General features: G+C 50.5%; 1 pseudogene; it reads left to right on the top strand.

The window, feature by feature from the left end:
* The first annotated feature begins 1,933 nt into the window (after nt 1-1,933).
* Nucleotides 1,934-27,018, top strand: LOC133896931 (uncharacterized; annotated as a pseudogene).
* Nucleotides 27,019-27,988: the final 970 nt, after the last annotated feature.

Below are 27,988 nucleotides of genomic sequence, written 5' to 3'. Positions count from 1 at the left end.
TTTGTGTGGATTTCTGACATCTTAATGCCATCACCGTTAAGAATAAATACCCATTACCAATCATTGATGAGCTATTAGATGAACTCTTTGGCGCCAAATGGTTCACCAAGCTTGATCTTCGCGCCGATTATCATCAATTTTGTTTGGATGAACAAGATGAGTGCAAAATTGCTTTTCAAACACATCATGGTCACTTTGAGTTTCAGGTATGCCTTTTGGATTGTGTAATGCTTCGGCAACATTTCAAAGTGCTATGAATGAGATTTTGGGACCATTGTTGTGAGTTTGTGTATTGGTTTTCTTGGACGACATCCTCATATACAGTCCTACTTTGGATCAGCATGTCCAGCATCTGACATCGATGTTTGAATTACTGAAGCTTCATGGTCTCAAAGTAAAGTGCTCCAAGTGTTCCTTTGCTCAGGAACATATATCTTATCTTGGTCATTTGATTTCAGCCCAGGGTGTTTCTCTAGGTGATAAGATTTCAGAGGTATGTGATTGGCTTTGTAATGCCAAAGAATTGCACAGTTTCCTCGGGTTGGTGGGTTACTATCAAAAATTTGTGAAAGATTATGGCTCCATCAGTAAGCCGCTAATTGATTTGCTAAAGAAAGGTGTTGTTTTCGTATGGACTCCAGTAGAAGTTTCAGCTTTTCAGACACTGAAAGACTATCTTACTCAAGCTCCAGTCCTCGCTCTTCCCAATTTCACCAAACATTTTGTGATTGAAACGGATGCTAGCGAGAAAGGAATCGGTGACATTCTTATGCAAGATTAACATCCAATTGCATTCATCAGTAAGGCGCTGGGCGTCAAGAATTGTGGACTAGCTGTCTATGAAAAGGAGTGCTTGGCTCTTCTTATGGTCGTGGACCATTGGCGCCCATATCTTCAGCACGCGGAATTCACCATTCAAACGGATCATAAAAGTCTCACAGATTTGTTAGACCAATGGCTTCAGACTCCAATTCAACACAAAGCTTTTACAAAGCTTCTAGGTCTGAATTTTGTCATTCAGTACAAACAAGGCAAATAGCAAGGTTGCAGACGCTCTCTCGCGCAAACCTCTGGGCGCTTTCTCTGAATTTCATGGGATCTCAGTGTGCCGTCCACCGTTGCTTGAAGCAATTAAGCGAAGTTATCAGTCAGATGAAGTTACTCGATGCATTCTTACTGCTCTTGCGGTATCTGTCGATTCTCATCCGGATTTCAGTTTGTTGGACGAGATCTTGCGCTGTAAAGGCCGTGTCTGGGTGGGCGCTGACCCTGCGATTCAGCAGCAGATCATTGGAGCCTTGCACAATAGTGCTTTGGGGGGGGGGGGGGTCATTCTGGCTTCTATGCCACATATCACCACATTAAACGGTTGTCCACCTGGCCTGATATGAAAACCCAAATTCAAGCATATATTCAACATTATCAAACCTGTCAACAGGCTAAGACCAAACGTGTTCCTCCTCTGGGATTGCTTCAAGCGCTCAATATCCCAGATCAAATGTGGATTGTGGTTCAATTGGACATCATTGAAGGTCTTCCCAGGTCAGCGAATCACGACACTATCCTTGTGGTGGTCGATTAGTTCTCTAAATACGCCCATTTCTTGGCTCTTACACATCCTTTTACCGCCTAGCAAGTGGCCAAAATCTACATCAACAACATCTTCAAGCTGCATGGCTTACCTCATGCGATAGTGTCGGATCGAGATTGCATTTTCACAAGTACTTTCTGGCAAGAGCTGTTCAAGCTGTCGCGCACTGAATTGCATCTCAGTTCTTCCTACCATCCTCAATCCAATGGGTAAACCGAACATGTAAACCAGTGTTTGGAAGCTTGTCTGTGCTACATCGTTCATGCCTACCCACACAACTGGTTTCATTGGCTCGCCCATGCAGAATGTTGGTACAACACTTCTTACCATACATCCTTGCAAATGACGCCGTTTGAGGTGCTCTACGGTCACAAGCCGCGCGATCTCGGCATCATTCAATTGGATGAGGCCACGGTTCATGATTTGGTCACTTGGCTTAAGGAACGCGAGGTGATGACTCAATTGCTTCAACAGTAGCTTCACCGAGCTCAAAATCGCATGAAGCAACAGGCTGACCGGCATCGGACAGAGCGAGAGTTTGCAGTCGGTGATCATATTTATCTGAAACTCCAGCCATATATTCAGTCGTCCCTCGCTCAACGCTCCAACCAGAAGTTGGCTTTCAGGTACTATGGCCCTTACCCCATTGTGGAGCACGTGGGCACCGTCCCATACAAGCTGAAATCACCTTCCTTTGGGGCCGGCGCCACCTTCCTTTGGGGCCGGCGCCACCTTCCTTCTTGCCATCTCCGACACCTTCCTCCAGGTGAGCCGCTCAGCCATCATTTGATACACCTTTACTAATCATTCGATTTGATGCAGGAATACACAGCAAATGCGACTTTCCTTAGCAAGAACAGATCTCAGATTTTAGGTGGCTCCTTAGTGCCATTCTGCTCCAACATTTTGGTGCTAGTAGTGCATCGATCTCAATCAAGTAGATGGAGAACTCTGTAATTTTCCAGCAATCCCGGTGGTAAATTTGCTTTAGGAGGAGAGGTTTTACCAAGAAATCGCCCAGATGGTGAAATTATTGGGACTTGATTAAGGCAGTGAATTTCCTGCTGCGACCATGACCTGGTACCGGCATTGCTGAGTCATTCTTTTTTTTCTCTTTCCAAATTTGAATTTGTGGTGAAGGATGTGGAAGTCATACTTGAGTCTTATTAAGCAACAACCTAGAAGTCACTTGTCATCTCTTTCAATTCTTCCATGAGACTTAATACACATTGTTTTCTAATCATACATCAGGATTTCGGCTCAAACATTTTCTAGTTCTGATATTAACACATTGACACAAAATACTTTTACTCTGTCGAGAGAGTACCTTCATTACAAAATTTAGGCATCACATGTTTAGAGGTTAGAGCCAGTTAAATCTTCTTGCCTTTTCTCTTCGACTAGTTATTTAAATCCACTTAAAAGTTTGGTCATACGAAATTGGAATTTTCCTTCTATAAGGAATTGATGTTTAAATACAGTGTTCATGTTCATTCTTTATCTATCTCATTTTCCAAACAAATATTTTTTACTGCAAAACATAAGGATTTTGTCAGGGAAAAAGATACCGATAGGAAACTGACACTTAAACTGCCGTTTTCCCAGGTTGCAATTTCAAGGGGCTTGAATGGCATTGGTCTAGCTCTTGTCATACCAGTAGTCCAGTCGCTGGTCGCCGACTCAACTCGAACGACGACAACCCTGGCATAGCTTTCGGCTGGCTACAGCTGACCAGCAGCATATGCTCCATAGTTGGGGGATTCTTTGCCTGGATGCTGGCACAAACCACAATCTTTGGGATTGCCAGATGGCGCATGGCCTTCCATCTCGTCGCATTCATTAGCGTCATTGTAGGCATTCTCATATGGTTATTCACCGTGGATCCTCATTTCCCTTTGTTGGGTTGCCGCGACAGAACACGACGAGAGCCTCTCCGCTATGTTTAAGTTTGGAAAAGAACAGTGGGCCGAAAAAAAAAGGTATCGTCGATGTCATGGGTCCAGAGTTGGCCCCATCTCCCTTGCCCTTGAGGGCTTATATTATAGAGAGAAAGGACAGGGGAATTTATCAGTTTGCTTCTAAGATATATGTTACAACTATGTGTGTAGGAGGGTATTTTAAGTCTTTTACCTTTTTACATATGATGTGGTAACTGTGATACTATGATTGCTATAGTAAGACCGCAGTACATTATCTAAATATCTTAAGGTTAGGACGTTTCCCCAACAATACCCCCTCATTCGCTAGCTCCAAGGTTCGGAGGGGCAAGCGGATGCACCACGAACCAGCTCTAGCCCCGCCTCAGAGTTAGGATATCTTGAACAGCTTTTCGTCCTTGGAAAACCTTTCGGCGATGGCCGCAAGCCGAGGGGCAGCGAGGCTCAATGGTGACGGGCCATCCGGAGCCGAGGGACAGTGAGGCTCGATAGAGACGGCATGGTCTGGAGCCCCACGGGTAGTGCTGGAGGTGAACTCGATGATAGAGCTGAGGGGCAGTGAGGATCGACGGAGACGATGTGGCCCGGAGCCCCGTGGCGAGAGCTGGAGGTGAAGTCAATTCTCTCGGCAGGTGCTCGTGGCGAGGATCGATGGAGGCCGTCCGTGACCCCCTCAGTGAGTGCCCGCAGCGAGGCTCAATGAAGGCTGGGCTGTTTCAAGTCCCGCGTCGGTTGCTGGAGACAGGGCCATCCGAAGACAAAGGGTTGCGAGGATCGATGGAGACAACACGAAGCCAGAAGCGAAGTCGACGTCCTCAGTGAGTGACCACGGTGAGGCTCGGCGAAGGCTGTCTGCGACCCTCTCAGCGGGTGGCAGTAGTGAGGCTTGTCAGATGTGGGGAACCGTCCAAACAGTATTCTAATTAATCACTAAGTCGATCACCGACACAATCATAACTTCAGCGATTAAACAGAATACCGCTTCGGTAATCCCGGCACGTGTTTTGTGCCCAAGGATCGGAACACATGCCTTTCAACATGTACATCACAACATAGCTTAATAAAGAGCGAGTAATAAACATTTATATTTACAACAAAAGGGAGCTAGGAGGAGACAAAACTCCTCAACTCCTAACCACAAAAGAACTACGCAGTGGAAAGTTAAACTTATGAACAACAAAAGAGAATGGCACCACATGCCCTTAGGCACCATCTCAGCACGCCACCTTCAGAGTAGGATGCACTACTCTTGCCCGCCACCAAGATCTACAGGCACGAAGTAGCCAAAAACAGCCTCTTCCCCAGCAGCAGGAGTACCTGAAAGTGCAGGCATGAGTACGAAGGTACTCACAAGACTTAAACCATATAGAGCATATATACATAGCTCGACTCCAAGGATTATGCATTGATCATTAGCACGGATGTGCCATAGGTTAGGTAAAACATATGCACTAAGCATCCTAGATATATGTGTGAGCGACTGAAACTTAACCAAAACATATGAAAACTGCCCTTCAACTAACAACTGGACAAGTGTAACTGTAAACAACGTGTGTACCAATAAGTAACAAGAACCAACATCACCATCTCCCACATATTGAACCACAAACCATACTCGAAACTCTACGACTGATGCAGATGGACAGAAGCATGCTCATGACCGAGAGCGTGGCAGTTCGAACTTTTTATACACCCTGCAGGGGGATGCTCTTGGACCCACACGACACGAGGACCATACGGCTTGTGCCATCGGCCAAAGTACACACAAGGGGGTACTCGTGATAACCTTTCCCAACCAGCCCCAACCGTTTGGATCATGCATTGCTCGGCACAGTAATAAGGTAAGTGCTAAAGCCAACAACACCGACGATCGATGCTTAACCGGTGCAAAGCGGTATACGGTGTCCGGTTTCCTCTACCAACATACCCAGGGGAACTCCACATCCGGGCAGGACAAAACACCTCCTAGCACCATTCACACCTCGTCTCATACTCACCACTCATACAACCATCTCAACCTCAACAAGTGTATGTAATCATAAGAAGGTCATATGCTCGTGAACAACGGTATGTGTCATCGTTTGACTTCTACCCAATGACCTAAGCATATAAGTCGAACTTATACCTAGACATTGACAACATCTCAAAGGCTACAAGGAATGTAAATACACAAGTATTCAAAGTAGAATAATGCAATCGGCATAGGTTCTACCCATTGGTACATGATACTGACTCACTAAACATGCATACATACATAAGCATATTTCATCAATTTTAAACTTATCCAATTACACAAGAGGGGTCAATATGCTTAGTTGCTTTCCTGGATGCACTGGCTCAAATAGGTGGGGTGCCTCAGGATCGCCCCCGGCCTCCGGGATCGACGGATCGGTGATCTCTAAAAAGGATCAACGCGTGCAATGCAAATGAGTATGAATGAAGTGCAAAAAGGTATGCCACAAAGCTTAACAAAATGCTAGAGGCACAAGATATGCGAATCAACGCAATACTAAATGATCTAAACAAAATCCAAAAAATAACAGCCATCCGGAATATCCGGGTTGGTTCGAACCCTCCGGGTGAACCTCCGGAAGAGGCGCTCGGTTACTACCTTTTTACTTGACTGGCCCGGAGTATCCAAGTGAATCCGAAATATCCAAATTCCGGAGTATCCGGGCCATCCTCTGGTGAATACTCTCGGCTAGCCACTACTCTAACTTAACCCGAAACCTCCGGGTTAGTCCGGACTATCCGGGATGTGCCGGACACTCCGTGTGAGGCTCCGAATGAAGCTCTCGGCTACTCGATAACGTAACTACCTGGAGTCTCCGGGTTTGACCGGATTATCCAAGTGATACAGACTTGGGTTCTTCATGACCTTTCCCTCGGGTGAGTTGACTCACTTTACAAATCTGTGCTACACAAACGTGCATATGCCCCATCTAAAAGATTCTAAACCAATCTCGCACCCTAAACCCTAACCAATTTTGAGCACAATTCAATGGACTATTTCTACTGAACCCAGAGTCTCCGGGTGAGTCCGGGATATCCGGGTCAGCCCAGAAAAGCTGTTCTCGAGTGGATTTTTGGTTGATTCGATTTGTGATATTTTCCATGCCTAAAGGGAACATGTTAGGGATAGTCCAAGGGTCCTAGAACTTACTCATCAAATAGCAACACGAGTCTAGAGCTCAGTTTCGATCAAAACTCCATTTTTGCTCCAAAAAGCTCAAGAACGCCAAGAACTTCAAGAACTACTCTATTCTTCCACGAAAACAAAAATGGATTGGATAGATGAGTTGCTCATGAGCTAGAAAATGCAATGGTACCACATGCATACCTTGAATCCTCCACTTGAGCTCGGATTTTGGGAGAAAACAGAGAGTGAACTTGAGTGGGAGAGTGAGAGGGGAGCTGTTGCTGCTGCAACTCGGGTGGGGACGTGGGGAGTGAGAGGAGGGGAGAGAGAGGGTAGGTGGGGTGCTGCCCACTTGAGAGAGGGAGTGGGTGAGGTGTGGGGCCCAAGTGTTAGAGAAATGAGTCTGTTTTGACTGCGAATTCAACTCTGTTCTCTCCCGAATTTCCTTCTCTCATCCAATTGACCTTTAACGAAGTGCATTAGCATTCTGAATTACCATTACACAAAATTAAACATAATGCTTAGGAAGCATGATTTTTCTTAAATGGGTGATTAAGAATTTGGGACGTGACAAACCTCCCCCCCCCCCTTAAAAAGAATCTCACCCCGAGATTCGGTACGAGTCGGGGAGAGGACAATGAGTCTAGGAACCATGCTGTGAGAGATATCAAGGGGTGAAGTACGGAACCTAATGCAATACTTTTATTCAACATAGTTATAAGCCAAGGGGCAGCGAGGCTCGATGGATATGGCATGGTCTAGAGCCCAACGATGAGAGCCGAAGGCGAAGTCAACCCCTTTGACAGAGCCGAATGGTGGCAAGGCTCACCAGAGATGGCGTGGCCCGGAGCCATGTGGCAAGAGCCGGAGGTGAAGTCAACTCCCTCAGTGGGTGCTCGCGATGAGGCTCGACGAAGGCCATCCGCAACCCCCTCAATGGGTGGCCTTGGTGAGGCTCGACGGAGGCGAGGCCGTCCGAAGCCCCATAGAAGTTGCCGGAGACAAGGCCGTTTGGAGCCGAAGGGCTGCGAGGCTCGATGGAGATGGCACAGAGCCAAACGTGAAGTCGACGCCCTCGGCAGGTGGCCACGGCGAGGCTCGATGGAGGCCATCCATGATCCCCTAAGTGGGTGGCCACGGTGAGGATCAACGGAGCGGGGCCTTCTGGAGCACCGCAGCGAGAGCAGGGGCGAAATCACTAAGGGGGGCAGTTCGTGACTTCTTCAGCCGCTAGTTGTGGCAAGACTTGACGGAGGCACGACTGTCCAGAGCATCGTTACGGTGGGACTTGATGGAGGCAAGGCCGTCTGAGGCACCGCGGTGAGGGCCGGAGGTGAAGTCAACGGTGAGGCCAAGGGAGGCAGTCCACGACCCCCTCAGCGGGTAGCCAAGACGACGCTAGATGGAGGTGGGGTTGTCTAGGTTACCACAGTAATGGCCAGAGACGAAGTCAACGACGAGGCTAAGGGAGGCAGTTTGCGACCCCCTCACTGGGTAGCCATGGCAATGCTCGATGGAGGCAGGGTTGTCTGGGGCACCGCAGTGAGGGCTAGAGGCGAAGTCGATGGTGAGGATGTGGGATGCAGTACGTGACCCCCTCAGCGGGTAGCCATGGAAATGCTCGATGGAGGCGGTGCCATCCAAGGCACCGCGGCGAGGACCGGAGGCGAAGTTGATGGCAAGGCCAAGTAGTCGTCGTGATGATGACAAAGCCCCAAAGCCAACATATTCCGAGTCCTACTCAAATTCCTCGGGATCTCGGTCCTTGCATTGTTCCTAATCCAGCCTTGTGCGGTGCCCTCCATCATGGATTCCTGACCCCTCGGCTCCCCTTGCGTCTTTTGGTCGCGAGCAAGCGATGGGCGCATCCTGCAACATAGGTGCAATGTGTATTGCGCGGAGTGTTATTCCTCAACTTCCTCGTGTCTTTTGGTTGTGAGCGAGTGTCGCATCTTATGTGCAGGTGTGGTCTCGTGCCAAGGCGTGGAGCCTTTTGTCACGTCTCAAACCCCGTAATCATGTCATTAACCATAATCATGCGTCATAAGCATCATGAGCACTATATTTAATTGTTGAGTGCTTGTTGTTTCTTATGGTGGTTTAGAAATTACTTTGAGTTATGAAAATACTCGATGTTAGAGTTCTCACTAGTTTAAGTCTTGCATGGGCGTGGCGGGTGAATCCATTTAAAATGGGTTTATCTTGTTTGTAATCACTGCACATGTTTCGTAGAAGTTGCGCAGCTGAAATTCTTGTCTCTCTAGCGAGTGAGACCCACTAGCCAGCCCCACACCTCACCCTCTCTCTCCTACTCGGCTGCAAAGCAGCAGCCCCACCTTTGTCCCTCAGTTCACTCTCTCCCTCACGCGCTCCCTCTCACCCCAACCAAGCCAACAAGCAACAAGGGTTGCTGCTCTCCCTCTCTCCCTCAAGCTCTCCCCCTCTCCACCCAAATATCTCTCTCAAGAGCAAGAATCAAGATATGCATGTCACCCCATTGCAATCCCTAGCTCCTTAGATTTCCATCCACCTAAGATTTCCTTGCATGCATAATGATTTGGAGGAGTTTAAAATCAAATTCGTCACCCCTTTGCTCTGAAATTTTTAGCAGCCTTCATCCTCTTCTCCGAGCTTCTTCCTCAATTTTCTTCCACACCCAAAGGTCTCTGGCCTCAAAAAGAACCTTGGGTAAGTTTCCTAGGATCTCATGGTGGGAATGCACATTTTAGTTTTGCTTTGGATGGGTTTGTAGCGGCATTCTTGCTTTTGTGAAACACCGTTTCGTTCTTGATGACTTGGAGCTAATAGGAGGAATTTGGATGAGGTAGAACTAGGGATTTAGTTTTGTTCTTGTGGGTAGATGGAGCCTAGAGCCTTTGGGTTAGTGCAAACACACTTATCCTCGAATTAGAAAGACATGCAAGTTGAATTGGCTGAAGAATCATCGCAAAACTTGTGTTATGCTACAACCCAAAAGTTCCAGGTAATCATAGCTAAAAATACCCAAGAACCCTACTTGGAAGTTTCGAGTTAATCCGAGCAAATTTAATCGAGAACCCTCGCTCAGAAACTCACCCAAAACTTCCTACCTCAACCCGGAACTTCCGGGTTTACTGTTTATCAGGTGTTTTTCTTTTTTGTTTACTTTGCTGATAGTTTGTATATTTCTTAGTTAATTCATACAAACTCCAAAAATCATGAAACCAGTTGAATTAGCTTCGTATGAGTGTGAACTACGTGTTAAAAATATTGTAACTCAATAAAATATTTTTTATAATTAATTAATTGTGTTTCAACTCAATTAAATTACAGTTCATTAATACCATGTTCTAAAATTATGAAACTACTTAGACAATTCATGTTATGATCAGTACTATCTAGGAAAATACACTTTGGTATGTAGGTGTTGTTTAAATTGTGAAGCTCATTTAATCTTGATAGCTAGCTTAATTATGGTCCTTTTTTAACAGACCTTAAATAAGTCTTTTATACCATTAGCTTTCGCACTTCAATTCATATGTTTTTTGTCGCATCATGTTCTTTACTCAGTACCTCATCTCCCGTTATATTTTAATGGCATTCAGTGCATGTATCATAGCATTTCGTCATGTTAATTGCGATGCACCGTTTTTCTTTTAGTGATCGATGAAACAGAGAGCGACAGAGGTATTCTTGAGGTGGAACCTGGTTGTGATTTTGAGTGTGAAGCAATTGAGTACCAAGACAAGCATCTAAGCATATTTTACCTCATATTTTGGATCACGTGGAGTCTAATTTGATAAGTTATTGCTTTATGTATGGTATGCATGTTGGCAAGTTTGTGTTGGGTTTTATGGGTAGAACATATGTTGATGCATTTCCTAACTTGAACTACTGATGTTTTCTATCCTTGTAACCCGGGTATAACATGGCATTATTCAACTTAAAATTATCTGATATACTTAGCAATGTATAGGTCACCGGTAGAAATCAAGCGGTGGAATGTTCCACCGTTTGTGAGTATAAGAATTAATTACTTTCACAATAAAAACAATGTCAGGGTTGTATGAGTGTAAGGATGAGGAAGAGACGAGATATGGACGGTGCTAGAGGTAGGTTAGGAGAGAAAGCTGGATGTCATAGACCGCTTGAATCAGTTAAGCACCGATTGTTGGTGTCATTGGCTTTAGCACTTTTTCGTACTTACCACGTGTCAATCTAATGGTAAGATAAGCTAAGTATCGTAAGTCATCGCGTTCATTTGACTCATGCACTGGGATGTGAGCTAGAAGGCTTGTAGAGGCATCTAAGGTTGGGCCGGTAGGTCATCGTACGCTCAGGATCTAGGTGACCTCCACATGCCTCAGCATGGGAACAAGGGTTTTGGGTGAGTACGGGAACGGTTATCACGTGAATCATCGCTTGCAACCGACAGGTTGTATGGAGAGTGGGCCCGTAATGTGTGGGCAAAGGAGTACCCCTTCAAGGTGTAAAATCAATTCGAATTATCGCGTTCTCAGTCATGAGCACGCTTCTATCCATCCGCATCAGTCGTAGAGTTCTGAGGTTGGGTTATGGTACGTTGGGAAGTGGTTGTGATGATAGATGATGAGATGAGATGTGTCAAGTTACAGTTATGTTTATGTTAATGTTCTCAGGGTAGGAGAGTACAAGTTTTAGGTTGTAGTTGCTCACACTTGAGTCGAATGTTGCTATTTGCATGTAAATTCACTTCACCTTATGGCTGGTTTCTTTCTACTTCATCCAGATATATAATCCTTGGAGTCAGGTTATTATAGATACCCAATATGAATTAAGTCTTGCGAGTACTTTCGCACTCACGCTGATTGTTTGTTTTTCAGGTGATGATAGATGTTGGCTACTTGAATCCCACCGAGAGCGGTGTGGTGGTAAGTAGTCATTATACTACCTCTAACCCCGGTTAGTTGCCTTGTGGGTAAATGGCGCCACCGGTTTTGTTTCTTTAGATATTTTTCACTGTGATTTGTGTATGTTTACGCTAGTTAATACCCTATCTTTTGTCTAATGTATCAACTTGTAATCTTTTGAACCCTAGTTTAATCATGATGTTGTGATATTCATGTTAGTAAAGGTATGTGTGGGTAATAGCTTTCCTGAGAATTATCGGGGCATACATACTGGGACTACCAGAGTTGGATTCAGTTTAATCATTGGGGGTTGCAATTATTGTGATGAGATGTGTATTAGCACGTGGCACGTCGAGAGACGAGTGGGTGCTAGCTCTCATCTTATTAAATGGTCACCCTAATGATTAATTTGAATACAATTTGGACGGGTCCTAACACCTTGTATATCTCATGACCGAGGTCCTGATACTTTGTGATTTGGAATAGTGCCATGGTGATGGCCAATTTGTGCCTCTATCGTGGGCTTAGCCATAGGGATAGACCTACTTGTGCCGCTATCATGGGCTTGGCCAAGGAGGGTTACCATATGCTCGAAGCAACTGAGGCCAGCGGCCTTGAAGGTGATGGGGAGTGACACACTCGACGCGACCGAGGCATGTGGCCTTCGAGGTGGCAGAGGGTGACTTGCTCAACATGACCAAGGCATGTGTCCTTTGAGGTGGTGTAGAGTTTTTGCTCAATGCGACCAAGGCATGTGGTCTTCGATGTGGCAGTGGGTCTATGCTCAATGCGACTGATAGTTGAGGCCTTCGAGGTGGAGGAGGGTGACCTGCTCAACATGACCAAGGCATGTGGCCTTCAAGGTGACAGAATGTGACCTGCTCGATGCGACCGAGGCCTATGGCCTTTGAGGTGGTGTAGGGTATGTGCTCCAGGTGACCAATGCATGTGTCCTTCGATGTGGCGGAGGGTTTGTGCTTGATGCGACCAAGGCATGAGGCCTTTGATGTGGTATAGGGTGACCTACTCAACACGACCGAGGCTTGTGGCCTTTGAGGTGGCGGAGGGTGACCTACTCGATGCGACTGAGGTATGTGGCCTTTGAGATGGCGGAGGGTGACCTGCTCGACATGATCGAGGCTTGTGGCCTCTGAGATGGTAGAGGGTCTGCGCTCGATGCAACTGAGGCATGTGACCTTTTAGGTGCAGTGCTAGTGCCACTGTGATGTGCTTATGCCATCATTGTGGGCTTTTGGCGAGGCACAGGTCCATCGAGGTAGTATGCAATAGCATAAGAAATAGGTAACACCACTTAGGCTATAGATATGTATATTTTCAAGACATAATTGCATGGTGTTCTAGATGCAGGAAGTCCTACTTATGGACCTAAGCAGTGTTGTACCACCCGAGCGGCCCTGGCTTCCACATGCCTCCTGCGCTTTTGGCTGCATGGTAGTCGGTTATCCAGGACGCGTTTGTTCCTAGATATGGTGGTTAACGAACGTGTTGCCAAGCTAGAGCCTTTTTATGGAGAATGCTAATCATGTAATCAACGAGTATGATCTACGTGAATATTCGTTGAGAACCAAATTGTAACTATAGTATTGACGTATTCTCATCTAGTTAACCCCTGCAAGATCAAATGGTGCAAGAGCTAACCATTTTTGACTCCCGCCAGCCAACCAGATTTTTCTTGTTTTTGCATGATTTAAAGGACGGTGTGGATACCTATAGAGGCCGGAGGCTTGGCCTAAAGTTCCGTCGGGGCCCTAGGTTGGTGACAAAGTGTGGCCTTCAGCGAGGAGGTTGGCCGAAGCACTACCTCCACTTAGTTTGCATCTGTGTTTGCATGTCTTCATCAAGCCACTGCCTCCACTTGGTTTTGATCAATCTACCCTCCTTTCCTCTAGTAGTGACAGGCCGTTCTCAAGGGGCAACCCCACCATTGTTTGTCCATTCGTTATCCAGGACTCACCAAGCACCTCAGTGGCTCAGTGACCACTAGCATCACAACTGCTGCATCTAGGGCTACGACATTAAGGACGCCCCACATGTTGGCACTCAGATCATGCACATGACGATTGTGTGTGGTGGCGGATTGCCCTGACGCCTCATGCTGATACATGCTGCTGAAGCACCCCAGCTTGTAGGACACCTTGGCCTTGTTGATGTGCAGGGAAATAGAGTCCCTGATGGACCCTGATGGAGCAAAACAGCACCCCCGTGTCCCGATCGTGCGATGCTCGGTTGGTGTGCTCGTGGAAGGCAGCAGCGGTGGTGAGGAGCATGACCTCATCGGCGTTGCTCTAGATCTTACGATATTTAGGGGCAACGCCATGGCCTCCATCGTCCATGTGTTTGAGCCATTGTATGGCGTCATGGTCTACGTTGATAGGGATGCCTGCATGTTCAAGACCCTGATCGGTGTCGTGCCCTCTGTCGTCGCGGACGCTGTCGTTGGACCCTCACGTGGCCTTCGCGACGGTCATAGCCAGCGCGAGCGCAGCGGTCTCTGCGGAAGTGTAGAACCTGCATTTGAGCTCACTCTTGCGTGCCGGTGGTCGCTGCCTATGCGGAATTAGGGCTAGACGATCACTTCTTCAAACTGGAAGGGGATGGAGGCATGGGCACTGCATCGGCGTTCATGGCGGATGCAGACGGATGCTCGGTTGGCATCACCATGTCACGCGTGGTGCGGGTATGGACTTGAGTGTGTGCTCTGCGACAAGGCATCTGTTGGAGCAAGAGTTCGTCTTGCCGCAGCAAGTATGGCGAGAGTTTCTTCTAAGGACGATCTCTTTGCCCCGTGCCCCTTCGTCACTGTACCGCTCAAGGGATGTTTGGGGTGGTGAAGGTAGGGCCAGCTGCGAAGGATTCTGCAGGGCCAGATGGTTGACCATCGGTTGGCCGATGGCCTGCGATCTTTGGACCGCCCCTTGGGGGGCCCATCAGTTGAGGCGAAGGCCGCCTGCCTCCCGAGGTACTCCTCTCGGAAGGTGGTGAGGGTTCGGCAGTTGTCGGTATTATGTCCTCATCCTGTGTCGTGTAGAGTGCAACATGATTCTTCCTCAGAACGCTGGTTTGGGGCATGGCTTCACTCCGAGAGGCCTCCGGAGCGTCCACGGCCACGCCCCTTGGGGTGGCTTTTGTTCGGATCCCTGCGGCTTGGGCTAACATTGCTGATGTTTTGGCATTGTCGTTGCCGCCCCCTTTGGGACCCAGCGGTAAGGGCCTCCTCGAAGCTCCTCTTTGTTGGGGGAGCAGGGGCCTACGAGTGTGGTCTCTCGGAATTGGCACACGAAGCCTCGCTAGCTTGTGAGCGCCTCCGGCGGAGTTTTTCCTCCTCCGCCCATGCATATTCCTCGAACTTGCTCATGAGAACTTCTACCATACGTATTGGGCGTCGATTCAGCCGATCGTATAGGGGGCCTTCGGCCAGGCCCTAGGTTGCGACGTCGATGACCGAAGAGTCCATATGCCCTTAATCTGGGCTTTGGTCTGGGAGAACCTTCAAAAGTAGTCCCGAAGGGTTTCATCTAGCCCCTGCCTGATGGTGAACAGGTTGCCAGAGGTTACTGGTTCAATGAAGGTGCCCTGGAAGTTGCTACGGAAGAGGTCTCGGAGTTGGGACCAGGTGTGAATGGTGCCGGGGTCCAGCGCCCAGAACCAGCGTATGGCCACCCATTCTAGGGCGAGGGGGAAGCATTTAGCGATGGTGGCCGGTCCGCCCTTGCTGGCCTCTATGGCTAGGGCGTAGGATCGGGAGAACTCATCGGGGTCCGAATCGCCTTTAAACTTGGGCAACTTCGGGGTCCAAAAACCCTCTGGGAAGGGCATGGCCTGCAGGTCGGCTCACAGGGGAGAGTCGTGGTCTTGCAGGGGGTCCTCATGACGCCGGCCCCGAGGCTCCAGGGACCGAACGGACCGGGTACTTGCACCGAGGGGTTCGTCTATTCGTGGAGCTTGGGTCGGAAACGCGCTGTCCATCCCAGGAGCAGCGGCGAAGGCATGGGTAGCTTGTTGTTTGGCCCGCCAGGCCATCCGTAGTTCCTCCATCTGGGCCAGGAGTGCCGCCAAGAGTGATTGCTGCTCGAGCAAAACGGTGTGCTCGGCGGTAGCGCCAGCCGCAGTCCCTAGGGTCGTAGCGGGGGCCTCGCCTTGCTACTGCTGGGTCTCCGGGGTAGAGAACCGTTCGGTATTCGCCCGCAGCTGTAGTTATGGTTGGGTCGGTGGCGGCCGTAAGGTTCCCGTTACCCCCGGCTGGGTGGCCGTTGTCAGTGCCAGCTGCGTATAGCTGGCTAGACTGCCGCGCAGGCATCACTGGGGGATCGGCCGCCGCTGATGCGGCCTTGGTGATCTTCTTCTTGAGTGGCATCCTACCTCTCTTAGCACTTCTATGTTCGAGTCCCAATGGACAGCGCGCTGTTGGATCAAGAGTTCGTCTTGGCCCATCAAGTACGGTGAGAGTTTTTCTAAGAAGGAGACTCAAGCTTGGAGATGAAGTTTAAGAGGAAGGAACACCACGAATGTATTGATGGTAGAAAAAATGGATCGCTCTAGGAGGAGTATCACAGTGTGACTTGGTGTGTTTCCACCTTTGTGTCTTTTTAGCTATCTTGCCCATCCCTTGCCCAAAGGACCATGGCCTCCTATTTATAGGGTCGTGCGTAGCTTGGCGTACAAGTTATCGTAATGTACAAATATCCGAGATCTGATCAAATTACTGGGTCTTATCCCGGATAACTACCTTCTACCCTATCAGGGAGATAAATATCCACCGTAGTAATTATTGTGGTGCCTGCCCCCTGAAGGGGGTGAGCCGGTCGCCATCTGCGGCCCGGCGTCGCACAGTCAGGGGTGTTAAGACAGCCTCCATCATGCCGGGGTGTCAGAGCGGCGTCTGCTAGCCTAGGTATTTAATGCCAGTCACCTCCTTGCAAGCAAAGTACGACCGGTGCTTCCCCTTTGGCAGATCTTTCCTGAGGCCTGATGACTCACCCAGTAGCCTCCGGGAAGCCGGCCCGGGAAGCGGGAGGCCGAGGCCTTGGGAGACCGAGCCTTTGGGAGGCTAAGCCTCCGGGAGGCGGGACTCCGAAAGGTGGGGGTTTCGGGAGGCCGAGGCTTTGGGAGACCGAGCCTTTGGGAGGCTGAGCCTTCGAGAGGCAGGGCTCCGGAAGGCCAGGGCTTCGGAAGGTAGAGGCTTCGGGAGACCGAGCCTTTGGGAGGCTGAGCCTTCGGGAGGCAGGGCTCCAGAAGGCTGGGACTTTGGAAGGCGAAGGCTTCGAGAGGCCGAGCCTTAGAGAGGCCAGGCTGATTAAGCCAAGGGGCCGTCGGGGGTCCTTGATAACGACCCCCAACAGCATCACCTTTTGGCATCCCTCTCTCCCTCATCCATGACATGGCGTCACTCATCAGCGTCCTGCTCACTGGCCTCTTGGCCGTCCAGGTCGTCATCCTCGGGAGTGAGCATGACATCGACCGGTGCAGAGGGCGGCCCAAAGCCTCCAGCATGGAGGTGGCCACGGAGCGTAGTCTCCAGCATGGTGGAAGGCCTCCGACGAAGAGCTGGGCTAAAGCGCAGCGTCTGGCACGGATGGCGGCCTCCAGCTGCGGACTCGAGGGTGCCTCTGGTAGTGGAGCGGGGTCCGACGAGCAGAGTGTCGAGGATGCCTTCGGTGGCCAAGCGGAGCCAGCATCCGCGAGGGGAGTGCAGCATGCGGCTACAGTGGGGGCCTCTGCCCTGTAGCGGAGGGTGGCCAAAGCCTGCCTCCAGTGCAAGGAGTCAGTTTGAGTCATGGAGGGGCCTCCGACGCTGAAGCAGGGGGTGGCCTGAGCCTGCCTCCAGTGCGAGGAGTCGGTTTGAGTCGCGGAGGGTGGCCGGAGCCTCCCTCCTGTGCAACGAGTTTGTTAGAGTCATGGAGGGGGCCTTCGGCGCTGCAGTAGAGAGTGGACAAAGCTTGCCTTCGGTGTGAGGAGTCTATTTGAGTCACGAAGGGGGCCTCTAGTGTTGCAGCAGAGGGGGGCTAGAGCCCGCCTCTAGTGCAAGGAGTCACCTCGAGTCGTGGAGGGGGCCTCTGGCCCTACAGCATAGGGTGGCTAGAGCCTGCCTCCAGTTTGTGGAGCGGAGTCCATGGCATGGCCACTCCCAAAGCCGTGAGCGCACCCAAACGGCAGCTGTCTGCATGGGTTAGTGCAGAAAAGAGGCGTACTATAATAGAATAATCTATAGGATTGTGTGAGTTGAACAACTTCTGTACGCGTGCCAGCAAAGGTCACTCTATTGGTGCATGCTAGGACACATCTAGTCGACAAAGGTGCAGTGAGCGGGCTCCACTGAGTAGCACCACACCATAATAAATGCGGCAAGCTTTTCGACCAACAACCTGTATCACTCTACTCCCTTCACCGTGGGGTGATTTAATTTTTTTTACTGGCTACCTACTCTCTCTCTCTCTCTCTCTCTCTCTCTCTCTCTCTCTCTCTCTGCCACTATCTGTACGTTTAAGTAGCTATAGCCTTTTTATTTAGACGGGTCTGCTTTCTTTTTCACCATTATTTTTTCTAGCTTAGGTGTTATCCTTTGGTGCTAATAAACAAAAGGTTCCACTGCCCAAAGCCGATAGCGACCCATCATACAGATAGTACAAGCAACTACAACAACATGCTCGGTTTTCTAAGCGTATTGTAGCCATGTTTGTGTAACGAAAGCACTGCTATTGCTATTGTAGCCATGTCGTGCGATCGTAGGTTCGCAATACGGACGATGGTAGGGGTGGCTTAGCCTGCATTCAAAGACGTGACCCTACGCGGCCATGCACGCTGAATAAACGAAAGGTCACTCGAGTTTTCAACCCAACAAGGAGTTAAAACATACCCGAATGAGCACTTGGTGCCGAGCCGGAGGGGCCCAAGAGGTCCTCACGTTCCTTCCAGAGAGTGTGCAGGGCGTGCTCCAGCTCACGCTTGTACGTGTGGCCAGGTACGAGCTGGTGCGCGTGCACACTCGTAGTTAGGTCGTGTTTCGCTCGCATGGTCGACGGCATGCCGCCGTGCGATGCTCGTGGTCGCTGCGCGTGCTTCAAACCACGCTTGCTCATGTGACGATGACACATTAGGGCCAGAGATAGTCTACACGTCGATGCCTTGCTCGTGGTGCTCGGTGTTATTTCTCTTGCTTTCTCCTGCCAACAAAGCTCTTTGTTTATGATCCTCACGGATGACGCCATCTATTGGGACACGAAAACGTGACCCGACATAATACAGAGAGAGCCCCTCCCCACAAGGGAAGCTCAAGCTTGGAAAAGAACAGTGAGCAAAAAAGGAGAGAGAGCGAGAGATAGCGTCGATGTCATGGGTCCAAAGTTGGCCCCCTCTCCTCTGCTCTTGAGGGCTTATTTTATATAAAGAATTGACAATAGAAATTACTAGCATATTCCTAAGACATTATGTTACAACTATATACGTAAAAGTGTATTTTATATCTTTTACCCCTTTACATGTGATATGGTAACTAGGATTGTCGGAGGGTGAACTCCTGTCGCAGGGATCCCGAGAGACCCCTTTTTAGAGATTCGGCCGGGGGGATGATCCTGGAAAAGCTTGTTTGGGAAATAAGCGGGAACGGAAACAAATGCGATGGCTGGTGGGAGATGATCGCCCTAATGCGAGAAAAATGGGTGCACCGGGGTTTAGACAGGTTCGGGCCGCACGGAGGCGTAACACCCTACTCCTGTGTGAGCGCTATATTTATCCTTGAAGGGAATTCTTCAAGGATGTATCTGGTTCCAAGGGGAGAGCCGTTTACAAAGAGCTTGAGGCTCTCGTGTTCTAGCTTGGCTTGAGCTGGTTCGAGCGTCTGCGTCCTCTTTTTCACACACTTCCGGTCTCTCTTTTACGTGTTCTCTATCCTTTCCTTTTATAGGCGTGCCGACCTCAACATATCCTGAATGGGAAAGAGGGGATGCGAATGCCAAGGTGCAACGGAGAAAGGCGTAATCATTTCGTCTTGGCGAAGTGACAGGGGCAGTGGAGAAAGGCGGCGCGCATTCGACCACCCGCCACTGTGGAAGCCCTCGGGCGCCATAAAGGGGGCCCGCCGGGCAGCCTCAGAGGTGTCCGGTGCGCCCACCCTGTCTTGTTCTTCTGCCATGGCAGGGTGGCAGACAGAGCGCTTCGATCTTGGCAACGTTATCCCGAGGCACCCGGATGAAACGGGACGGGACCCATGCATTTAATGGACCCACGCCCCCCCCCCTGCCAGTGCATGGCAGGGTCTGACACTGGGGCGTGGGCAGCTGAGAATATCAGGATGTCGGGATGTCAGGCCGTGCGTGCCTATTAAATGCGGCATTGGGCCTTTGACTGGATGACACCCTGACGACGAGACCCTTCGGGTCGTCGAATGATCTTGCGCGAACCTTCGGGGAACCGAGTCCTCGGGGGCTACCACGTGCAGCCCCGAGCACTCTCCCCCGAGCACTTGAGTGAGACCTTCGGGGAACCGAGTCCTCGGGGGCTGCCATGTGCAGCCCCGAGCACTCTCTCCCGAGCACTTCGGTGGGACCTTCGGGGCACCGAGTCCTCGGGGGCTGCCACGTGCAGCCCCGAGCACTCTCTCCCGAGCACTTCGGTGGGACCTTCGGGGCACCGAGTCCTCGGGGGCTGCCACGTGCAGCCCCGAGCACTCTCTCCCGAGCACTTCGGTGGGACCTTCGGGGCACCGAGTCCTCGGGGGCTGCCACGTGCAGCCCCGAGCACTCTCTCCCGAGCACTTCCTTCTTGGTATTTGAGATCTGCGGATCATCGGGGAACTAGGGTGCTCGGGAACCAAAGGCGGCGGCCCCGAGCACCTTCTCCCGGGACTTAGCTTCTTCTTACCTTGCAGGGTGGTGACATGTGGCGGATGGCCGGCCTGGTCTCGGGACTTAGGGACCCCTGGTTCTGAATACACCGACAAGGATATTATAATCGCTATAGTAAAATTATGGTGTATTATCTAAATATCTCAAGGCTGGAACGTTTCTCCAACACACCGCGAAGAATACCGGCTCGCATGTGCACACCGACCGGTAAACTGTCTGCATTGGATGAAGCAAGGGAGCTGATCATGGAGGCCAAGTCTATAATTAAGATTCCAACTTTCCAAGTCTTTGTTGATCAGCGTGTCAGATGCTCGTTACCGTGGTCGGCGCTCTCCTTCTTGTCGATGTGGCTCGAGCTCATCGGATTCAGCCACGAGGATACCGCCATTTTCATGACGATCTTCGCAGTTGCGACCTCCATTGGTGGTCTTTTTGGTGGCAAGATGGGGGATTTCCTTGCCCAGCGATATCCGAACGCTGGGAGGATCGTCTTGTCGCAGATAAGCGCTGGCTCGGCTGTTCCATTGGCTGCTGTTCTTCTGCTGGGACTGCCTGATGATCCGTCCAGTGGTGTAGCCCATCATGGACTTGTTCTGTTCATCATGGGACTAATTATCTCGTGGAACGGAGCTGCTACAGACGGGTATGTCACACAATTTACTTGAAATTTTTAGACGCTGATTTCAAAAGTTTGATGTGTTTGAGGAATCTTGGGCAGTTGTTCTGCCATTTCTGTCACACAATTTTAGTTTGATGTGTTTGTTCTGTGGTACTGAGAAGTAACCATAATTTTCTGGTAATTATTTGTGTCGGTTGCCAGCTTCATTTCACCTCTAATAAATTGCTGCCTGATATTGAGAACTCTTGCTTCTTGTGCAGCCCAATTTTCGCGGAGATCGTACCCGAGAAACAAAAAACAAGCATCTATGCTCTGTGATAGCAAATATATTTGCAATACTTTATTCAGTAATCACACGTTACATATATAGCCGGATCATCACCGTAACAACCACACGATTTATGGAACAATATCGGTGGGGATAGGCATGAATCACGGCATGCATTGGACACTAAACAAGGCAGCCGGTCAGGAGATAAAATCTCAACCGAATAGGCAACTAATCAAGGAGATAATATCTCAACCAAATAGGAAACCAAGTAATCTTCTAACACTCCCCCGCAGTCGGAACGGCAGCGGAACGAACGTTCAGACTGGACCTGAACTCCGTGAAAAGTGATGATGGAAGACCCTTGGTGAATATATCAGCATATTGGGAGGAAGTAGGCACATGCAGAACACGTATGGCACCGGCAGCCACCTGATCCCGAACAAAGTGAAGATCAATCTCGATATGCTTGGTTCGTTGATGCTGGACTGGATTAGTGGACAAATAAACCGCACTGATGTTGTCACAGTAGACGACAGTAGCACGCTGTAGAGGAAGACAAAGTTCTATCATCAACTGGCGCAGCCAAGTAGCTTCAGCAACAGTGTTAGCAACAGCACGGTATTCAGCTTCGGCACTGGAGCGAGACACGGTTTGCTGGCGCTTGGAGGACCAGGAGATCAAATTGTCCCCTAAAAAAACAGCATAACCTGAAGTAGAGCGATGTGTATCCGGACAACCGGCCCAATCAGCATCAGAATAAGCGATGAGAGATGCCGTGTCAGTACGGTGGAGCATCAAGCCATGATCCAATGTTCCCTTAAGGTAGCGCAGTACACGCTTGACCAACGTGTAGTGAGGCTCTCGCGGGTCATGCATATGAAGACAGATCTGCTGAACAGCATAAGTGATATCCGGCCTGGTAAAAGTGAGATACTGTAAAGCACCAGCAAGACCACGATAGTGTGTAGGATCATCCACAGGGGCACCATCAGAACCGGAAACCTTGGCATTGGTGTCAACGGGCGTGGAACAGGGTTTGCAGTCTGTCATACCAGCACGCTCAAGAATGTCAAGGATGTACTGACGCTGCGAGAGGAGAAAGCCTGCACCCGAGTGAGACACTGAAATGCCAAGAAAGTGATGCAAGGGACCAAGATCCTTCATAGCAAATTCCTGATGCAAGTCGAAGATGACACGTTGAAGGAGAGGGACTGAGGAAGCAGTCAGAATGATATCATCCACATATAGTAGCAGATAGACTGTATCACTGCCTCGACGGTAGACAAATAAAGAGGTGTTTGATTTGGCGCCATGAAAACCAAGGGTCAGCAAATGAGTAGCAAAACGTTCATACCATGCACGGGGAGCTTGCTTGAGACCGTAGAGAGACTTATTCAGCCGGCAGACGTGATCGGACCGAGCAGGATCAACAAATCCCGTGGGTTGAACACAGTATACAGTCTCAGATAAGACACCGTGGAGGAAGGCATTCTTGACATCAAGCTGATGAATATGCCAATCCTGGGAAAGGGCAACTGTAAGAACAGTGCGAATGGTTGCTGGCTTGACAACAGGACTGAAAGTTTCACCGAAGTCAATGCCAGGACGTTGGGTGAAGCCTCTGAGAACCCAGCGTGCCTTGTAGCGATGAAGGGAACCATCTGGATGAAGCTTATGATGAAAAACCCATTTGCCCGAGACGACATTGACACCAGGCGGACAAGGGACAAGATCCCAGGTGTTGTTGTCCTGAAGAGCTGCAAATTCCTCATGCATGGCAGCACGCCAATTCGGATCAGTGAGGGCACCTCGAGAGCTCTTCGGCAACGGTGAAATAGCAGCTGCCTGAAGACTGAAGATGCGGCACGGCTGGTGAAAACCGGACTTGCCACGAGTGACCATTGCATGGTCATTGGCCACCGGGGCAATAGGGACCGCACCAGCTGGTGCGTATGCCGCAGGTGGCGGCGCTGGGGAAGAGGTAGTAGCCTGCGGCAACTGGCCGGCAGGGGCGGCGGCGCTTCGAGCAGCAGCAACAGGGGCAGCACCATTGGCAACGGCCTGCGGCAATGGGCCAACAGGGGCAGTGGCGTGGCTCGTCGAAGCAGTGGGACTGCTGGGGTCAGCAACCCGTGGCACTGAGTCAACAGGGGTGACGGCAGCGGATGCTCCAGCCGAAGTCGGCAGCTCGGGGTAGAGAGCGCCGAGCACCCCAGGTGCCAGGCGACCAGTCGAAGGGATCGGCTCGGGGTGGAGGGCGCCGAGCGCCCCAGGAGCCAGACGAGTAGCCGAGATGTCGTCGAGCACGTCAGAGACCAGGTCAGCTCCGCTGGTAGCGACCCGTGGTGAGAGTCCAACGGGGGCAGCAATGCTGGTATGGTGATGTCTTCCTGCAGGAAAATTAGTGCCAACAGCAACAGGTGCACTATCGAATTCCTGGAGAAAATCAAAGTCAGTGGGCGGAGGGGATTGGGCGGACTCCGCAAAGGGAAAGGAAGCCTCGTCAAAGGTAACATGCCGGGAAATAAGCACACAGTTAGTGGAGAGATCCAAACAGTGATAGCCCTTGTGATCATGAGAGTAACCAAGAAACACGCAAAGGGTGGATCGAGGTGCAAGTTTGTGAGGGGCAGTCGCCGAGGTGTTTGGATAGCATCTACAGCCAAAAACACGAAGGTGAGAATAATCAGGCTGGACACCATAGAGGGCGAAAAAAGGAGTAGAAAAATTTAGGGTTTTTGTGGGGTGACGATTAAGAAGATATGTCGCAGTGGTGAGAGCCTCAACCCAGTAACTAGCAGGAAGACTAGCCTGAAATAGAAGGGAGCGAATGATATTGTTGGTGGTACGAATGATCCGCTCAGCACGACCATTTTGTGGGGAGGTGTAGGGACACGACATACGAAGGACGACACCATGGGTAAGAAAGAAAGTGCGTGCGGTGGAGTTATCGAACTCGCGCCCATTATCGCATTGGATGCTTTTCACAGTGCAACCAAATTGAGTGGACACATAGGTGAAGAAATGGGAAAGGGTGGTGAGGGTGTCAGATTTTAAACGAAGGGGAAAAGTCCACAAAAAATGCGAGCAATCATCAAGAACAACGAGATAATATTTAAAGCCAGAGACACTAGGAACGGGGGACGTCCAAAGGTCACAGTGTATTAAATCAAAGTTCTTAGATGCACGCGAAGAAGAATTATCAAAGGAAAGCCGTACATGACGACCAAGCTGGCAAGCATGGCATAGGCTGTCTAGTGCTAGCTTATTACAAGGAATACCAAAAGATGAAGCTAATTTAGAGAGGGCCTCGTGACCAATGTGACCGAGGCGACGATGCCAAAGGGCGGTGGACGAGCCGACAGCAGCAAGGGCTTGTGGGTGAGATACCGCATGAAGAGGATATAGCTCCCCGGAACTATTGCACCTGGCGATCACTGTCTTGGAGTGGAGGTCCTTCACAGAGACACCATAGGGATCAAATTCGACAGAACAGTTATTATCAGTAGTGAACTGACGAACAGATATAAGGTTTTTAATGATATGAGGAGAAACAAGGACATTACGAAGGTGCAAAGGACCGCGTGAACTAGAAAATGACACGGACCCGGTAGAGGTAACAGGAAGGAGGGTGCCGTTTCCTACTACGATATTTGAAGGACAATGGGAACCAGGTGGGTAAGACACAAGGAGATTACCGGGATTTGATGACATGTGAGCGGTGGCACCCGAGTCCAGAACCCAATCCTGGGACGGCGGCGGCGTGAGCGTCATCGTGTTAAACGCATTGGCCAATGCGTTCTGGTCCCAGGACATGGGCTGCATCTGTGGAGGCCAGGGGCCGGCACTCGGCTACGTGATCGGCTGAGGCAGCCATCCAGTGAAGCCCGGTGCCATTCCCGGGAAGGACTGCATGGCCGGCGCACCAGGGGGGGCCGGCTGCATGTTGAAGGTCGACGAGGCGAGGAACGGCGCGCCCGGCATCGGTGGGGAGGAAAACCCCGTCGCGTTTGGCACGGCACCAGCAACGAGTGCATGCGGGCGTTGTTGTGTGCCAGGCGCACCACTCGGACGTGGCGGTCGGGCAGTGGCGGAGCTGGGCCAAACTTGGAACGTCCCAGTCATGGGATTGTACATGGTGGCCGGCCACAAGGGAGCATCTGTGCGGTCGTTGCGGCGACCGCGACGTCGATTCCGGCCGCGTCCGCCGGATCCCTGACCGCCGGAGCCCTGACTGCCAGAACCCTGGCCGCCGGGATGGGCGCCTTGGCCACCAGCGCCTGGCATAGAACCGGCGCCTGGCGCAGCGCCAGGAGTGGTGGCACGAGGGCCGGGTGCTGAAGCGGCGATCAGCGCGACCGAAGAGGAGCCCGGCCTGGATTGCATGGTGAGCTCCTCGAGCAATAGGTTGGAGCGGACATCGACGAAGGATGGGAACGGCTTCTGGCGCTTGAGGAGGGCCGCCATGTAGGCGAATTTGTCGTTGAGACCACGAAGGACGGAGAGGACGAGTGTGCGATCAGGCACTTGCTCGCCGAGGTCGCCGAGAGCATCAGCCATCCCCTTCAACTTGCGACAATAATCTGAAATAGACAGATCGCCTTGGACAAAAGTACGAAACTGAGCATAAGAAACAATGCACGAGTTTCTTTGTTGCCGATGAATTGTTGCTCAAGGCCTAGCCAGATGGAGCGGGCGGTGCAGTCCGGCGTCAAGACGACCTCAAGTAGCTCGGAGGAGATGGTGCCGAAGAGCCACGATCGCACCGTGCAGTCCATCTGGTGCCAGTGTACATCGTCGGCAACCACGTCGTCGGAGAGGACGTGGGCGGTGAGGCCGTACTTGCCGAGGGTGTTGATGAAGAGGCCGCGCCACTTACTGTAGTTCGGCGACAATTGGTCGAGGACGACAGGAACGAGGGCGCGGATATTGTGGATGGCGACGGCTTGCGCATGCAAGGCGGCCGTCGCAGCCTGGGCCTGGGCGTCAGCATAGACGCGGCGAGCCGCTTCCTGATCGGCGAGCGCGCGAGCAGTCTGCTCGGCGAGCGCACGGGCGGCAGCCTGCTCGTCCTGGTGAGCAAGCGCAGCCAAGTGCTCAGCCTCGGCAGCGCGGCGCGCGGCATCAGCTTCAGCCATGGCGGACGGCGGAGGCTCAGGGTGCGTGCGGAAGAACGGTTCCAGGGAAGAACCAAACTGATACCATGATAGCAAATATATTTGCAATACTTTATTCAGTAATCACACGTTACATATATAGCCGGATCATCACCGTAACAACCACACGATTTATGGAACAATATCGGTGGGGATAGGCATGAATCACGGCATGCATTGGACACTAAACAAGGCAGCCGGTCAGGAGATAAAATCTCAACCGAATAGGCAACTAATCAAGGAGATAATATCTCAACCAAATAGGAAACCAAGTAATCTTCTAACACTCTGGATAGGACTTTCGAGCCGATACTAGCTTCGTTTGCGCCTCCGGTCGTCGGCTTCTTGTCGCAGCACCTGTACGGTTTCAAGCCGGATGACAAAGGGAGCAGCCCTGAACACGACCGGGAGAACGCCGCATCGCTGGCCAAGGCGCTGTACACGGCCATTGCGATACCGATGACCATCTGCAGCTCCATATACTCGATCATGTACCGCACTTACCCCCGAGACAGGGAGCGTGCACGCATGCAGTCTCTGGTTCAGCCAGAACTGGATCAGAACAAGGCAATTTAGGGTCTAAAACAATCACTTCTTGCGTGGTATTCTCGCCTCAGTGATTGTCTTCAGCAACTGGGTTTTGTTTCCTTTGCAGTTGACACTTCGTTGTTTATTCTTTCTCGGCCGGATGTCACCATCTACATTTTGGTTTATGTTGATGATATAGTTATTGTCAGTTCTTCCACACGTGCTACACAACGTTTGCTTCAGCAGCTGTGTGTTTCTTTTCCGGTCGAAGATCTTGGTTCCTTACATTACTTCTTAGGGATTGAAGTGGCTTACAATTCAGGGGGATTACTCTCTCTCAAAAGAAGTATGCTTTGAACATTCTTCAGAGAACTAACATGGAGAATTGCAAGCTTGTTTCTACCCCCCATGTGTGTGCATGACAAGCTGCCCTGAGATCTTGGATGGCTTCTTGGTGAAACTGATGTTTTTAGCTACTGAAATACAGTTGGTGTGTTACAGTACTTAACCTTAACTATTTCTCATTCTTCAACTGAAGCTGAATACAAGGCCCTGGCGAATGGCACGACCGAAACAACTTGGGTACAATCCGTTCTCAAGGAACTTGGTCCTGAACCTCGAGCTCCTGTTCTTTGGTGTGACAACCTAGGAGCTACACATCTCAGTGCTAACCTAGAATTTCATGCACGGACCAAGCACATCGGTGTGGACTTTCACTTTATACGAGAGAAGGTTGCCATGGGTGCTCTTGAGATGCGCTTTGTTTCTTCTGCTGATCAGGTTGTAGATGTTTTCACAAAGTCAATCACCAAGCATCAACTTCACCGCTTACGGTCCAATCCCAATATGCAGTAGAAAAATTACACCAATCCATTGGCAGTCGGTTGAGATTGAGGGGGATGTTAAACATGCAAATATGGTAGCATATCCAGCAATGCAACCTGCGTGTAGTTTAGGATAGCTTGGATATCCTGGGTCCGGTTATGATCTTTTACATAATATGATCACAATCTGTTGT

Source organism: Phragmites australis, chromosome 17, assembly GCF_958298935.1.
Source record: "Phragmites australis chromosome 17, lpPhrAust1.1, whole genome shotgun sequence".
NCBI lineage: Eukaryota > Viridiplantae > Streptophyta > Magnoliopsida > Poales > Poaceae > Phragmites > Phragmites australis.
The sequence above is the reverse complement of the archived record's forward strand: the minus strand, read 5'-3'. Positions and strand labels throughout refer to the sequence as shown.